Source organism: Elgaria multicarinata, chromosome 8 (assembly GCF_023053635.1).
Source record: "Elgaria multicarinata webbii isolate HBS135686 ecotype San Diego chromosome 8, rElgMul1.1.pri, whole genome shotgun sequence".
Classification (NCBI taxonomy): Eukaryota; Metazoa; Chordata; class Lepidosauria; order Squamata; family Anguidae; genus Elgaria; species Elgaria multicarinata.
Genome location: NC_086178.1, coordinates 8,347,561 through 8,362,272, shown reverse-complemented (window position 1 = coordinate 8,362,272; position 14,712 = coordinate 8,347,561). Strand labels below are relative to the sequence as shown.

Sequence of the window (14,712 nt, the reverse complement as noted above, 5' to 3'; positions counted from 1 at the left end):
TCATGAGAAACCCAGGACTTAAAAGCCTTTCTTATTCAATGGCAGACTAAGGGAGGTTGATTTGGGCCTGCTCATGAGGAACGTCAGAATGGTGAGAGCATAATTCTGTCTGGTTTCACAGAGGGAAGTAGGCTGAGAAAGTTGAATACTCCTCACTGTCATACCTCATCTCAAGGGAGTTTCCTCCGATGAGGAAGAGGATAGAGAGAGCCAGTTCAATGTGCTGCTACCAGAGTCAGATGGAGATTTGGAAGCTTCAGCTGACAGCAGTCCCCTGGGACCTCTGGAAGAGCAGCCTGGCACCTCCAGCAGCATTCTGGAGATTCCTCAAGTGCAGAAGGCAGAGCTGGACATAATCCACATGGTTGAACACCGAAGAAGCAAGCGACAGGAGCAGTGGAGGGAGAGAGCACAGCATGCAGCCTCGCTTAAGAACAACACATGGTCCTAATGAGCCAGCTGTGCTGATTAACCGCTGGCTATAAAACAGCCCACAGTCACACCTCACTGCAGGCAAACTGTCATTTTCCTCATCTCTCTGGCTTCACTTCATGAAGAGACTCCGATTCCTGGATTCCTAGACCCACAGCACTCTCCTAGACCATTCCTTTGGATGACCTCTGACCAGCTGCAATGCTTGGTTCCATGATCTCTTGACAATTGACAACCAGACTGTTCTGACCTTGCCTTTGTCTTCTGCTGCACTCCTGGAATTCCCCAAGATGACTTTGACTGACTGCTCAGACCCCTGCCCAGGACACTTACCTGCCTTAGAACACAACACTGACCATCTGCAAGTTTTGACCTTGAATGAAATGTCTACAGCTAAGATAGGTGATAACCCCTCTGTAGGAATCTATCAGGCAGCAGGGTGGGGGTGTGGGGTAGTCCAAGGAAGGAGGATCTCAAGCCAGTTTCTTAGGAATGACAGCATCTATAGAAACCAGAATACAAATACCTTCTTTAATGTACTGCTAGCTGACAAGCTAGACTCCCCTGTATTTAAGCTCGGGGAGAAATTGCAGAGCCTTTGCTGGGAACATCCATCTTTTCTGCCTGAAAACCTTTCTGCTTGGACTTTCCATAGTCTGAGCTGTACCTTCTCCATCAATCTGGACCCTTGTTGGTTTGAACCTTGTATCATTGAAAACTTGCCCAGAACTGCCCTGAATCCTGGACTTAGTTGGCTTGGGAACATGGGGACCTCTACACTTGCAGATGTCTGGACCCAGCTCCTGTCTCCTGGAAGAGATGGATATGCAACAGCAAATGCTGGCAGTACACTACTACATTTATACACAGGACTAGTACAGTATTGAGCACTTGTGCATAAACAGCAAAGTAGAGGGGAAACATAATAAAAAGTTTGTTGAAACTTGATAAGGATTTATTTAACAACCAATTACAGCACATATCTGTTTCCAGTTCTGAGGTGGTGGTGAAGTACTAGGACAGAAAGAACTGAGCAATTCATGATAGAACTTCAGATTACGTGAAAAGTAATGAGAGGGACATTTACAGCAAAAAAATATTGTAATTACATGGATATGGTTTACAATGAGCGAAAGCGGGGAACTGCACAGATTTTATAAGGATGGGGATTTGTTGTCAACCCTGTTATGGATTCTTGGTTGAGTTCTTTCACTTCTTCTGGCAACTGAAACCTGAATGCCCTCAGCAGGCTGGTCAAGAAAATGAAGAGCTCTATTCTTGCCAGCTGCTCCCCCAAACACACCCGAGCTCCTGTTGAGAAAGCAAAGGAAAGACAGCAAGTGAGTAACAATCCGTTCTCCGAGGCATACAGCCCAATCAAGAATGAGGTGTTTCTCTGAGAAAGGAATATGAGTTGGTAGGCCATGCATCCTTCCCACAGGACTGCCAATATTATTGGGGAAAAGGCAGGATACAAAGAGGAGGAGGAGGAGGAGGAAGAATTGGGAAAAGGAACATGTGTTGGTAGGCCAAGGACTCCTCCCAGCTTCCAAAGTGACAACCAGGAAGTCCTGGTGCTACAACTGCCCACTACATACCTCCCTTGCACTCAATTGGTTAGCACCCCTCAGGGTGAGGAGGGGTAGCTTTGGCCCAGGATGCACCAGTAGCTGACCCTAATTGTATAAAGTTTCAAAACAGGTCCAAGTACTGGACATACTTAGGACAGGGAAATAATAAGGGCTGTTTTCCACTCCACTACCTCCAGCTTTGTAATGGCAATGCTTCATAGTTGATCATTAAATATAATCCTTGGTCAATACTGACAACTAGCCAACCCAGCAATAGTGGGGTATGTCACAAATACTCAAATGAAAAGATTGAGAGAGATGGAAAGGGAGGGAGAAAAGCCTGGATTGATATTTGTTCTCCATGTTAGGCATTATAAGAAAAGGAATTGAGAATAAAATGGCCAATATCATACTGCCCTTCTACAAATCTATGGTGTGACCACACAAATACTGTGTACAATTCTGGTCACCACACCTAAAGGATGATATAGAGCTGGAAAAAGTGCAGAAAAGGGCAACTAAGGCCATAGCTAGACAGGGCGAAATCCTGGGGTAATCCCTGAGAACGTCCCTATGCATCCACATGACACACAGGGGATCCCAGGATCAGGGAGGGATGATCCCTCCCTTGCCCTGGGAACTTGCCCTACCCTTTAGGCCTGTTTTTTCCATGTTCTTCAGTTGAGCACGAGACCGTGGAATGTGTGGCTGAGCGTCATGGTTCGTCCTGGCTCCTCACGAGGAGCCGGGACCCACACACAGGGCACAGAGCTCCTCAGGAGCTTTGCGCCCATTGGGGGTGGGGTGGGAGAGCGGGGAAAGTAATTATTTTTTAAAAAAAATAACTTACCTTTTGCACACAAGCGTTTATGCACTGCTGTCCCTTTAACCAAAAAAAATGGCGGGCATGACACCTCTCCGTCTGAGGTCGGCGCACACCGCATGTGAACTGAGGGGGAGATCTCATGATGAAAAAATCACAAGATGTTCACCCTTCCATCCTGCTAGACTGCTAGGTCTAGCTAAGGCCTATAATGATTAAGGACCTGGAGCATCTCCCCTATGAGGGAAGGTTAAATCAACTGGGATTGTTAAGGGGAGACATGATAGAGGAGACATGATTGAGGTGTACAAAATCATGCATGGTATGGAGAATGTGGATAGGGAGACCTTTTTCTCCCTCTCTCAAAATAATAGAACCCAGGGTCATCCCATGAAACTGACTGGTGGGAGATCCAAGGCAAATAAAAGGAAGCACTTCTTCACACAGCGCATAGTGAAATTATGGAACTCACTACCACAAGATGTGGTGGTGGCCACCAATCTGGATGGCTTTAAAAGGGGGTTGGATAAATTCTTAGAGGCAAAGGCTAACAATGGCTGCTAGCCCTGATGGTTGTGTGATATTTCCAGTATTCGAGGCAGTGAGCCTGTGTGCACCAATTGCTGGGGAACTTGGGTGGAAGAGTGCTGTTGCACCATGTCCTGCTTGTTCATCCCTGGCCACTGGCTGGTTGGCCACTGTGTGCACAGAGTGCTGGACGAGATGCACCCTTGGCCTTATCCACCAGGGCACTTCTTATGTCCTTATGTTCTGATTTCTTGATCTTAGAAATTGAAAACCTGAGTTAAACCTCACAGTTTCTGAAAAATATGAACGTGAGATAGTTTTGTTTCTACCTCATTTGGGAATCTGGTTTCATGCCAAACTCACTCAATTATATCTGATGAAAAGAACTGCAATGGTTTTAGGCTTGCCTGAAAGGAAGTCAGATTTTCTGCATCATCACACAGGGGGAAATTGTACTTGCTTACCATCGCTTCTCCACCTGCGCATTTGTCCTGCATTACTTCTTTTGAAACAGGAAGTAAATAACTTGCATGTGGCTCATTCAGTGGGCTGTTTTGACCCTGCTGATTCTCCTGCACAAAGCAGGAGATAGCGGCAACTTCCGCCTTTAAAAGTAATTTGGACTTACTGGGGTGTTTTTTGTGGTGCGGAGAAGGCTAGAACGGGAGGGAGGCACACAGGAAGCAGATGACATAGTGAGAGGGACCTGCGAAAATCCGTGAGTGCCCAGTAATGAGTGTGCAATAAAATGCTCATTTGATGGATATCAGCATCTCCTGGAAGCAATCCATGAAATATGTCTATAAATCACAAGCAGGTTGGGATTTCTGCATTTACCTGCTCCAAATACCTAAAATTCTTTCCTAGCCACAAAATTTCCATCCTTGTCCAAAAAATGATTTGGGTTGAACTCCTCAAGAGTCTCCCATCGTGCACAATCAAGAAGAACAGAGCGCAGATCTGGAATAATTAGGGGGCCCTGCAAAAAAGAACAGCACATTTCACGATTGTTCCTCACTTCCACCGTATTAATCATTGAGAGTTTCTCATATACATACATACATACATACATACATGCATGCATACATACATGCATACATACCCATACCACTATTTCTTGGTAGAGGACACAATGGGGGTTATCTTAGCCCAGCTCCATATTTCTCCATAAGGAGCTGTGAGCTGAAAGAATAAAAACTGTTCCTTTTTAAAACTGTTCCTTGCCAAGCAACAGCAGCCAGGCAGATTGGTGCCCACCCAAGTTAAAAGAAAAGCCTCAGAGCATTTCCCCACCCTAACATCCCCCCTGGGATGATGCTAGCAAGTGGGAAAACGCGCCAGGAGCTCTTGCTATGAGGTTTTGCATTCATTGGGGTGGGAGAGGGGGGAAGTCAACTTGCATGCCTGCAATTGCCTCCACAAGCAGCTGTAAAAGTGTGGGTGGGGTATTAAGCCACCAGTGATAAGGATCCCTTTCAGCCCCCACCTTGAAAATAATCAAAGTGCCAATTTCCATTTTGAAACCTGCACATGTGTGATTGTGGGTGGGTGGGGTGGGGGTGTTTCAGTTCAGCCCTAGAATTCAGGTGCTCCTTCTAAAATAAACACTGGGAGCTTAACTTTGAAATCCATCAGGATTGTACTTTTCAAACCATAAAAAATAATTTATTTATTACCGTATTTCTTCGATTCTAAGATGCACTTTTCCCCCCATATAAACATCTCTAAAAACGGGGTGTGTCTTAGAATCGCTGGTGCGATTATTATTCTTAAAATCAAAGCTTTTTTTCTGTTGATGGTATTGGAATTAGTGTGTGTCTTACAATCGATGGCATCTTACAATCGAAGAAATACAGTATTTATTGCGTTTCTATACTGCCCAATAGCCGAAGCTCTCAGAGCGGTTCACAAAAATTAAAACTATTCAATTTTAGGGCTTCTTTAGAGTAGAGGCAAATTGCATTCACATACCAGAATTTTGTTTCCTGTTTCTCTTGCACAATTGTAATGAGCAGAATTACATAGGAGGAGAGGGGTAATTGAAAACTTCCCCTTCTCTCAGTGCTCATAGTATTGAATGGGACAGTGCCCACTAGTGAGTGTTTTGTAGTATAACTTTGGCTGCACACAGTAGGAAATCCCAAGATATTTCAGAAGAATTGGGATATCCAAGTTACCCCCCCTAAAAAAAAAAAAAAAAAAAAAAACGAAAGGAAGGACCCAAGGAGGAGCAAGAGACATGCAGGAGGTTCAAGATGTCATCAAAATGACCCACAAACTTCCATGAGTGGCCCATCACAAATATGCTATAAATTGCTCATTTCGAGAAGCTCTATGAATATGTGGGATATAGGAATGCAACCGTCACTATATTCTGTACCTTGGGAATGAGAATACCATTGACTTTCACATCCTTTGCAGGTTGTCTTGGGATTCCAAATAATAAGGCATATTTTGAACGCTGGATCTTGTGAATTACAGCATTAGTATAGGGGAGTTTGTTTTTATCTTCATAGCAGGTTGAGTGAGAAGAACCTAAAACATCTTCTATCTCCTTGTGTACTTTTATCTGAGGAAAATTATACAAAAAGCTTTATTTTGAATATTACTTTTTATTTCAGAAAGCTTAAGTAATCACTGATGCCTATTTATTCTACATGATATTATTCCATACGAAACCCATATTCTTAATGAACCGCATATTCCAACTAGTTTATGACATTTATATCCTCACTTATTTCCAAGAAGGTAAAGACAACATACATGGTTCTCCTACACCATTAATCCTGCTAAGTAGCCTGTGAGGTAGATTAGGCTAAGCCAGAGCTTTCCAAACTTTTCATGTTGGTGACACACTTTTTAGACATGCATCATTTCACAACACAGTAATTTAGTTTTACTAGCAAACCAGAGGTTAAACTTACCCCTTATAAGAGATATGGACACATACATAAATTGTAATACGTTCGTGCGACACACCTACGCACTGCAGTCGACACACTAACGTGTCACAACACACAGTTTGGAAAGCTCTGGGCTAAGCTATACAGATTAGCCCAAGGTCATCCCAGTGAATCTCATGGCTGTGTGGGGATATTAATCTGGGTCCCAATCCTAGTATGACACTCTAACCACTACGAGGACTTTCAGACCGAGGAAATCACGTTTTCTTACCGTTGCTCTGCTTCCTGCTTCTCTTCCGCATTTGAAATGACTAGAAATTACAGTACATGGGGAAGAGAGCAGTGACCACACAGCCCATAAAGTTCAATGGGACAGCACCCTCTGGTGCACATTTTATAGTTCTACTTCACCTGCACATGGCAGGAAATCCTGACAAATCCCGACATATTGCAGAAGAGTCTGAGGCTTATTTTTTAATGCTACAACCAGGAAATGGAGTGGGAGACCCACAGGAAGCTCAATGCATTGTCAAAATGACCCACAAACATCCCTGAGTGACCAGTCACGAGCATGCTATGAATCACTCATTTAAACTGAACTGGTTACACAGCCTGACCTAAGACAGGTGACAAGAACAGTGCTGTAACTATAGAAATAGATGGTAAAAATTAAGAACTGGGCAAAAGGTAAGTCCCAGACATGATTAGGTCTGAAAAAGTTGAAGAATTACTGCACTAAATTTTTTATTTAGTTATTTATTTATTTATTAAATGTCTATTAATACTGTTGTGTCTGTCATACCTCTTATGATTGCCGTTTCTTAGTTTGTCACTCTTTATAAACTGTTTTATTCAGGCTGTGATTTTGTGTTTCGTACTAATAGTTGGTAGTCCGTACTGCCTCTGGCCGCTTAAGGGAGGCTCATGGATACATGATGGCATGCACTGACATTGTGGTCATATACTTGGTTTAGTTTTTTGCACTGTAGAAATGCAAAATGGATTGGGATGGCAGACGTGGTTATAATTTCAAGTCATGATCAGACAAGGTAAGATTAAGACACACTAGGGTTTGCAAATTCTGCAGCGATTTAGGACCTGTCAGGACCATTGGCCATTAATGAATCTTGATAGAGTATTGAAAGCTCTTAAACAATTTGGGACCAGGATACCTGATAGAGTGCCTTCTCCCCTACCAACCTGCTTGGTCACTGTGGTCATCCAAGGGCATGCGCCTGGTGGTTCAACATAGACCCATCCTCCGATTGGAGTCCACCAGAGGAAGAGCCTATAGTTTGGTAGCCCGCCTCCTACGGAATTTCCTGCCTCTGGAGGTCAGGCAGGCCCCAACTTAATATTCCTTTCGGCACCTCTTGAAAACGTCATTATTCCAAGAAGCCTTTCCTTAATGACCAGGCATGGTTCACTGTACATTTTGCTGCTTTTTAAAAAAAAAAAAAGTGTTTTTTTCAGTTTTTATTTTATTTTAACTTGTACACCACTCCAAAATTTTCAGTTGGAAGTGGTATATAAATATTGTAAATAAAAATAAATAAATAAATGTTAACAAATTCAGTGCTCCTGTCAAATCTTGGAGATCTCTGGAATTTAGAGTCTTGTTTTGCAAAGCTTTGTTAACTGCCGGGAGAGCTTTGGCTATGGGGCTGTATATAAATGTAAATAATAATAATAATAATAATAATAATAATAATAATAATAATAATAATAGTTTTCATGTGTTGTTTTCAGTGATTTGACTGTCACCAAGTATACCAACTCCAAGTAACTTGGGAGGAGAGAAAACAGCTTACCTTGAACCCAACTTACCTTGCAGAGCAAACCATTTTTATCCCTCTCCTCAAGGATAACCATTCCCATCCCTTAGCCCATGATACCTCCTACGTTGATTCTTACATCCCAACTTCGATATTTTTATGGCCTTTTTCTCACAGTGTATTGGCAAAGTTACTTATTTTTGTATCTTTTTCCCACTCCCCCTTCTCTTTCTTCATCAATTCTGCCTCCCCAACCGCAAATATCCTTCCCTTTTCTTAGTTGCTAAGCCTTTTCTCTTCCCTCATTTAAATCTCTCTTAAAGGCCCAATTCTTCTACAAAATGTTCCTTGAGCCACCTAAGCCTCACAATGGAGGCACATAGCTGGGGCATGACTACACCAGCTTTTTGTTCCAGGGTCTTCCCTGGATCATCCCTGTGTGTCCAAATTAGGCATGTGCTCCGCTCCGATTAGAACCGGAGAATCATAAGCGAATTGGCCTGCTCCGCCTTGCCCAGAGGTGGAGTAGAAGCGGACCACGGACCCCTAGAATCAAGGCGAAGAGAAGCGCCCATTTTCGGAGCGATCCTCTTTCCACGGACCGCTCCGATCTCCATTATGAAACATTTCGCCCATAGGATTGCAATGCGGAAAAGAAAAGGGGATAACTGTGTTGTTTTTGAAGCTATCTTTCTGAAACTTTTTGTGCTTAGAGAGTCATGGCTGGGGGTCATTTTGAGCCTACTCTCAGCTCTCTGCGTGGTGCGGTTCACTTGCTAGAATTTTTTAAAAAGTAGGGTTAAGGTGGGAAAAAGATTACCTTTTCGATTGCTGAGAGGCAGAGTCAACTCCCGGTCATGATCACATGATCCCAAAGTTGGAGGAGGGGATAGGCAAAATGGGTAACTTGGGATTCTGGGAACTTCTCTTCCTTAGTCTGAACGGACTTTTCCCAGTGTTTTTTAAAACAGTAGCCCCACCAAATGCACAAACACAACCTGAAATCATATACTAAGCCAATAATAAGAGATAGAAAACAAAGCACTGCTACCCACCCTAACTTTGGGGAACAACTGAATAGATGTGGTGCAAGGGGATGAGCTCCCCTAGGGCATGTGGACGTGCCCTCACTCTCCTGTACTTGGAGGGCCATCAGAGCCCTCCAAAGAGTAACCCAGTGGAGCAATGACTATCATGAGTTGAAGTGAGCGTTTGCTTCTTAAAAGACTGGTACCTAGACTGGACCAGTCAAATTGGCAGATGATTCCCCCTTTGGGCACACTCACCCACCCACCCCATTACTGGTAAAAGACAGATATAGCCTTTTTAAAAAAGTTATTCTTGTTGTTTATTCAGCAACACTGCTGCTTTTAATTCCACCCCTCCTTTGTATATTTATTTATTTATTTATTCCATTTTATATGCATTACTGGCTTATCCTTGGCTCATTTCCTTATGCCCCCAGAAATGTCTGCTGCCTGCCTGCCTTCCCTCTCTCCTCCCCTGCCCACCTCGCAGGGATGGTTTGTGTCTGGCTTTGACTCAGGGGAGAAGTCCTTCCTGTGCTCAATTAGACTTTTGGAAGTTCCAAATCCATTTTTCAAGTGTGGAAGAAGATTCATATTTAGATTGATCTCTACTCCCCAATTCATGGCATCTTGGGATTTCCTTTGAAATGGCCCCATTGAGCTGTATGCAGGTTTAAGCTCCGCCAAAAATCAGGGGATGATGGGATTGCCTTGTACCTTGGCATGATTGTGGGTCTAGATGGCATCTGTGAGTGTGCCCACTTCTCTTTTTTTTATCTGTCCAAATGTCAGAGAACAGTCCACGTCTGCAAATGGGGTGCCCGATTTTCATAAATTCCCCAAAAATCAGGGGATGATGGAACTGCCTTGAGTCTTGGTGAGCATTTGTATCCCTGGATAAGCTATCATGGTGGTGAGTTTGAGGTTTCTAACATGCAAATTGACGGAGCTATCGAAAGGGGTGTGAATGGGGTGCCTGATTTTCATAAATTCCCCAAAAATCAGGGGATGCTGGGATTGCCTTGAGTCTTGGCATGCATGTGTATCACTGGATAAGCTATCATGGTGGTGAGTTTGAGGTTTTTAACATGCAAATTGACGGAGCTATTGAAAGGAGTGTGAATGGGGTGCCTGATTTTCATAAATTCCCCAAAAATAGGGGATGCTGGGATTGCCTTGAGTCTTGGCGTGCGTGTGTATACCTCCATGAGGTGTCATGGTGCCAAACTTGAGGTTTCTAACTTTAACAGAAAAAAGTTGTATATTTATTTATTTATTTATTACATTTTTATACCGCCCAATAGCCAAAGCTCTCTGGGCGGTTCACAAAAATTAAAACCATCATAAAACAACCAACAAGTTAAAAAACACAAATACAAAATACAATATAAAAAGCACAACCAGGATAAAACCACACAGCAAAATTGATATAAGGTTAAAATACAGAGTTAAAACAGTAAAATTTAAGTTAAAATTAAGTGTAAAAATACTGAGTGAATAAAAAGGTCTTCAGCTGGCGACGAAAGCAGTACAGTGTAGACGCCAGGCGGACCTCTCTGGGGAGCTCATTCCAAAACCAGGGTGCCACAGCGGAGAAAGCCCTCCTCCTAGTAGCCACCTGCCTCACTTCCTTTGGCAGGGGCTCACGGAGAAGGGCCCCTGTAGATGATCGGTCCAGGTAGGTACATATGGGAGCAGGCGTTCCTTCAAATAACCTGGAACCAAACCGTTTAGGGCTTTAAATGTCAATACCAGCACTTTGAATCGGGCCCGGACCTGGACTGGCAGCCAATGAAGTTGTAAAAGGACTGGCGTAATGTGATCTCGCCAGCCAGTCCCTGTTGTAAACGGGCTGCCCTGTTTTGTACCAGCTGAAGCTTCTGGACCGTTTTCAAAGGCAGCCCCACGTATAACGCATTGCAGTAATCCAAACGAGAGGTTATCAGAGCATGGATAACTGTAGCTAGGCTATCACTGTCCAGATGAGGGCGCAGTTGGTATATCAGCCGAAGCTGATAAAAGGTGCTCTTTGCCACTGAGTTCACCTGTGCCTCAAGTGACAGTTCTGGATCGAAGAGCACCCCCAAACTACGGGCCCGATCCTTCAGGGAGAGTGCAACCCCATCCAGGACAGGGCAAACATCACCTCGCCGGACAAATGAACCACCCGCTAACAGTACCTCCGTCTTGTCTGGATTGAGTCTCAGTTTTAGCTTAATGCAAGCCTATGGGGGGGGGGGGAAACAGAGCTCCAATCTGGATCCGGAGCTCCGCAGCGGAGCGGAGCGGACATAGGTGAAGCGGGGGCAGAGCGAAGCAGCCCGATCCGCAAATCACGGATCTGGAAGAGAAGCAGAGCGGGGGGTCCGTGCACACCCGTAGTCCAAATGACACACAGGGAGCCCGGGGTCAGGCAGGGACAACCCCTGCATTTTCCCAGGATAACTGGTTGCTCAGTTATCCCAATTTTTGTTGTGGTCCAAAGACCATCCCAAGGACCATGGCTGGTGTGCTGCGCATTCCCAGGGCCTGAAACAGGCACAGAGCTGAGCGGGGTAGCTCCATGCCCATGGTGGGGACAGCAATTTAGCCATCTCAGGGATGGCAGGGGGGGTTGGGCATGGGTTTTTTCTTACCTTGTTTTTAAAAGAAAATGGTGGCAGTGACATCACATGGCTGTCACCATTTTCCGGGACATCGCACGGCTGACAAAACACTGGGTGAGGATCATGGAAGCAGGTAAGTCCATGATCCTCCACCTCCCTCCCTCTATTTATTTTTTTTATTTATTTATTACACTTATATACCGGCCCCATAGCCAGAGCTCTCTGGGCAGTTTACAGAAATTCTAAAATTGAGATAAAAACAAGTATACAAAATTTAAAATTTTTAAACATAGAACATACACACATAAAGCATTAAAAACCATTAAAAAAAAGCCTAAACATGTGGGTGATTAAGATGTGCTGCTATTTATTTATTTACTCTACACCCTTAGGTGTAGAACTGCCCCTGACCCTCCTCCAACCCAGTTTCATTAGTCATTCGACAGCTACTCCATCTCTTCTCATCCAAATAATCACAGATTAGAAGCTTTCTATGTAGGGTCAGGGAGTTTAGAAAAAAAATCATTCTCTGGTTTATTTTAATTTTATTCAACTGGTTCATCTTGATTATAAGTTCAAGAAGCTGTGAGAATTTTTTTTTTATTATTTATTTATTTATTTATTTATTACATTTTTATACCGCCCAATAGCCAAAGCTCTCTGGGCGGTTCACAAAAATTAAAACCACAATAAAACAGCCAACAGGTTAAAAGCACAATTACAAAATACAGTATAAAAAGCACAACCAGGATAAAACCACACAGCAAAATTGATATAAGATTAAAATACAGAGTTAAAACAGTAAGATTTAAATTTAAGTTAAAATTAAGTGTTAAAAAATTGAGAGAATAAAAAGGTCTTCAGCTGGCGACGAAAGCAGTCCAGTGTAGGCGCCAGGCGGACCTCTCTGGGGAGCTCATTCCACAACCGGGGTGCCACAGCGGAGAAAGCCCTCTTTCTAGTAGCCACCTGCCTCACTTCCTTTGGCAGGGGCTCACGGAGAAAGGCTCCTGTAGATGATCTTAAGGTCCGGGCAGGTACATATGGGAGGAGGGGTTCCTTCAGATAACCTGGCCCCACCGTTTAGGGCTTTAAATGTCAATACCAGCACTAAAATTGCCCTTGGAATGGGCCATGTGGTCATTACTGCTTGCTCTTTCTCTCCCCATGTAAAGAGATCATCACTATTGTGGGACAGCAGCAGGAGGCCATAGCGATGGTAGGGAAACACGATTTCCCCCATCTGATGACACTTCTAGTTTCTATGCTCCCGGCTCACCAATCCTGTGGACGAGCACTGTATTTGGAAAAAAATATGGAGTAGGGCTAAGACAGCTCATTCCCAGTGAGGCCTCAGTTCTAAGAGGGGTGTGTGGGTGTGTGGGTGTGTGTGTGAGAGAGAGAGGCTTTTGCTAGACCTACTTGTGGTTCTGGGATGGATGAGGGGAGATCTCACGTAAATAATGTGAGATCCCGCCTTCGTCTTGACATCAGGCGAGGCGACTGAAGTATAGAGACATCACACCCACCATTTTTCCATTTAAAGGGGATGACGTGCATGAACACTCGTGCACAGAGGTAAGTTTTTTTAAAAAAAAAATTGGGTTTCCCAGCTCCCCCTGTCCATAATCCCCCTGTCCGCAATCGCCCATCTGCGATCTCCCCCGTCCGCAATCCCCTGTCCGCGATCTCCCCCTACCCTGCTCTGTCCTGATCTCCCCACAGCCTGCTCTGTCCCGATCTCCCCCCACCCTGCCTCGATGGGTGCAGCGCTCCTGCGGAGTGCTGCGCCCCATGTGCAGCTTCTCTCGGCTCCTCACGAGTAATCACTAAAGCTAGGAGAAGTCTTGGAACAGCCCACATGCTTGCGGTCTTGGACTCAGCCCAAGAATGCAGGAAATACTGGGCCCAAAGTGGAGCCTGTTATCCTGGGGCAAGGGAGGGCTACCCCTCCCTGACCCCGGGATCCCCTGTGCATCATCTGGATGCACAGGGGTGATCCCAGGGTTCACCCCAGGGTAAAGCCTGGTCTAGCAAAGGCCAGAGAGAGAGAGAGAAGGGGGGGGCTGTAATTAGTACTGTGAAAGTGAAGAACAATCCTGAAAAGTGCTGTCCTGGGTGCATTCAGAGTCTGCAGTAGTTTATTTATATTTAGCCATAAGTCCTTTCAATCAAACCACAATAAAACAAAGAAACAAAACAAAATAGCAGCAACGGCACAGGCTTATTCTTCACAAACTCCCTGTGTAATTTCTTTGCCTCTAAAGTAAACAGGGCTACAATGCAACTAACATAGGGTTGAGCGTCACACAAATTTATTTATTTATTTATTTATTTATTACATTTTTATACCGCCCAATAGCCGAAGCTCTCTGGGCGGTTCACAAAAATTAAAACCACAAAAAACATCCAACAGGTTAAAAACACAATTACGAAATTCCATAGTTTAACTACATGCTGCATGTAGTCCCTTTATCAGTCCTGAATCACCCACCAATCAGCTTCATGAGATGACCCTTTATGGTTCTACTGTTATGAGAGAGGGACAAAAATATCTCTCTACCTACTTTCTGCAGACCATGAATAATTTTGTACACCTCTATCATGCCCCCCCTTACTAACTTTTTTCTAAGCTAAACAGTCCTGAGGTTGTAACCTTTCTTCATTCAACAGTTGCTGCAGCTCCTTGGTCATTTTGGTTGCCATTTTCTGCAAGATTCCAACTCTACAACTTCCATTTTTAGCTGCACTGACCAGAACTGTATGCAGCATTCCAAGTGTGGTCATACAATAGGCCGTTTGATTTTCTATCCCTTTCCTAGTTATGCCTAACATGAAATTTACTATCTCTCTTTTCTTTATACAGCAGCTGTACACTGAGAATCAACATTTTTATCAAGCTGACCAGGACAGCCCAAGTTCTCTTTTTTGATCAGTCACCACTAGCTCAGATCCCATCACATATATGTGAAGTTAGGATTCCCTCTGTCCACCCAACATGCCTCATTTTACACTTTCTTACACTGAACCATGTTTTCTATCTTGA

The 14,712-nt window shown here is 44.0% G+C and overlaps 1 protein-coding gene across 1 annotated transcript in view; it reads right to left on the bottom strand.

Annotated features, from left to right (window-relative positions):
• Positions 1–1,663: 1,663 nt before the first annotated feature.
• The window catches only part of LOC134402405 (cytochrome P450 2C39-like), a 96,614-nt gene continuing 83,565 nt past the window's right edge, over positions 1,664–14,712 (bottom strand). The window contains exon 2 of the transcript XR_010025707.1: positions 1,664–1,743. The gene's annotated coding sequence lies outside the window, so the exon portion shown is untranslated. The remainder of the gene's footprint in view (positions 1,744–14,712) is intronic.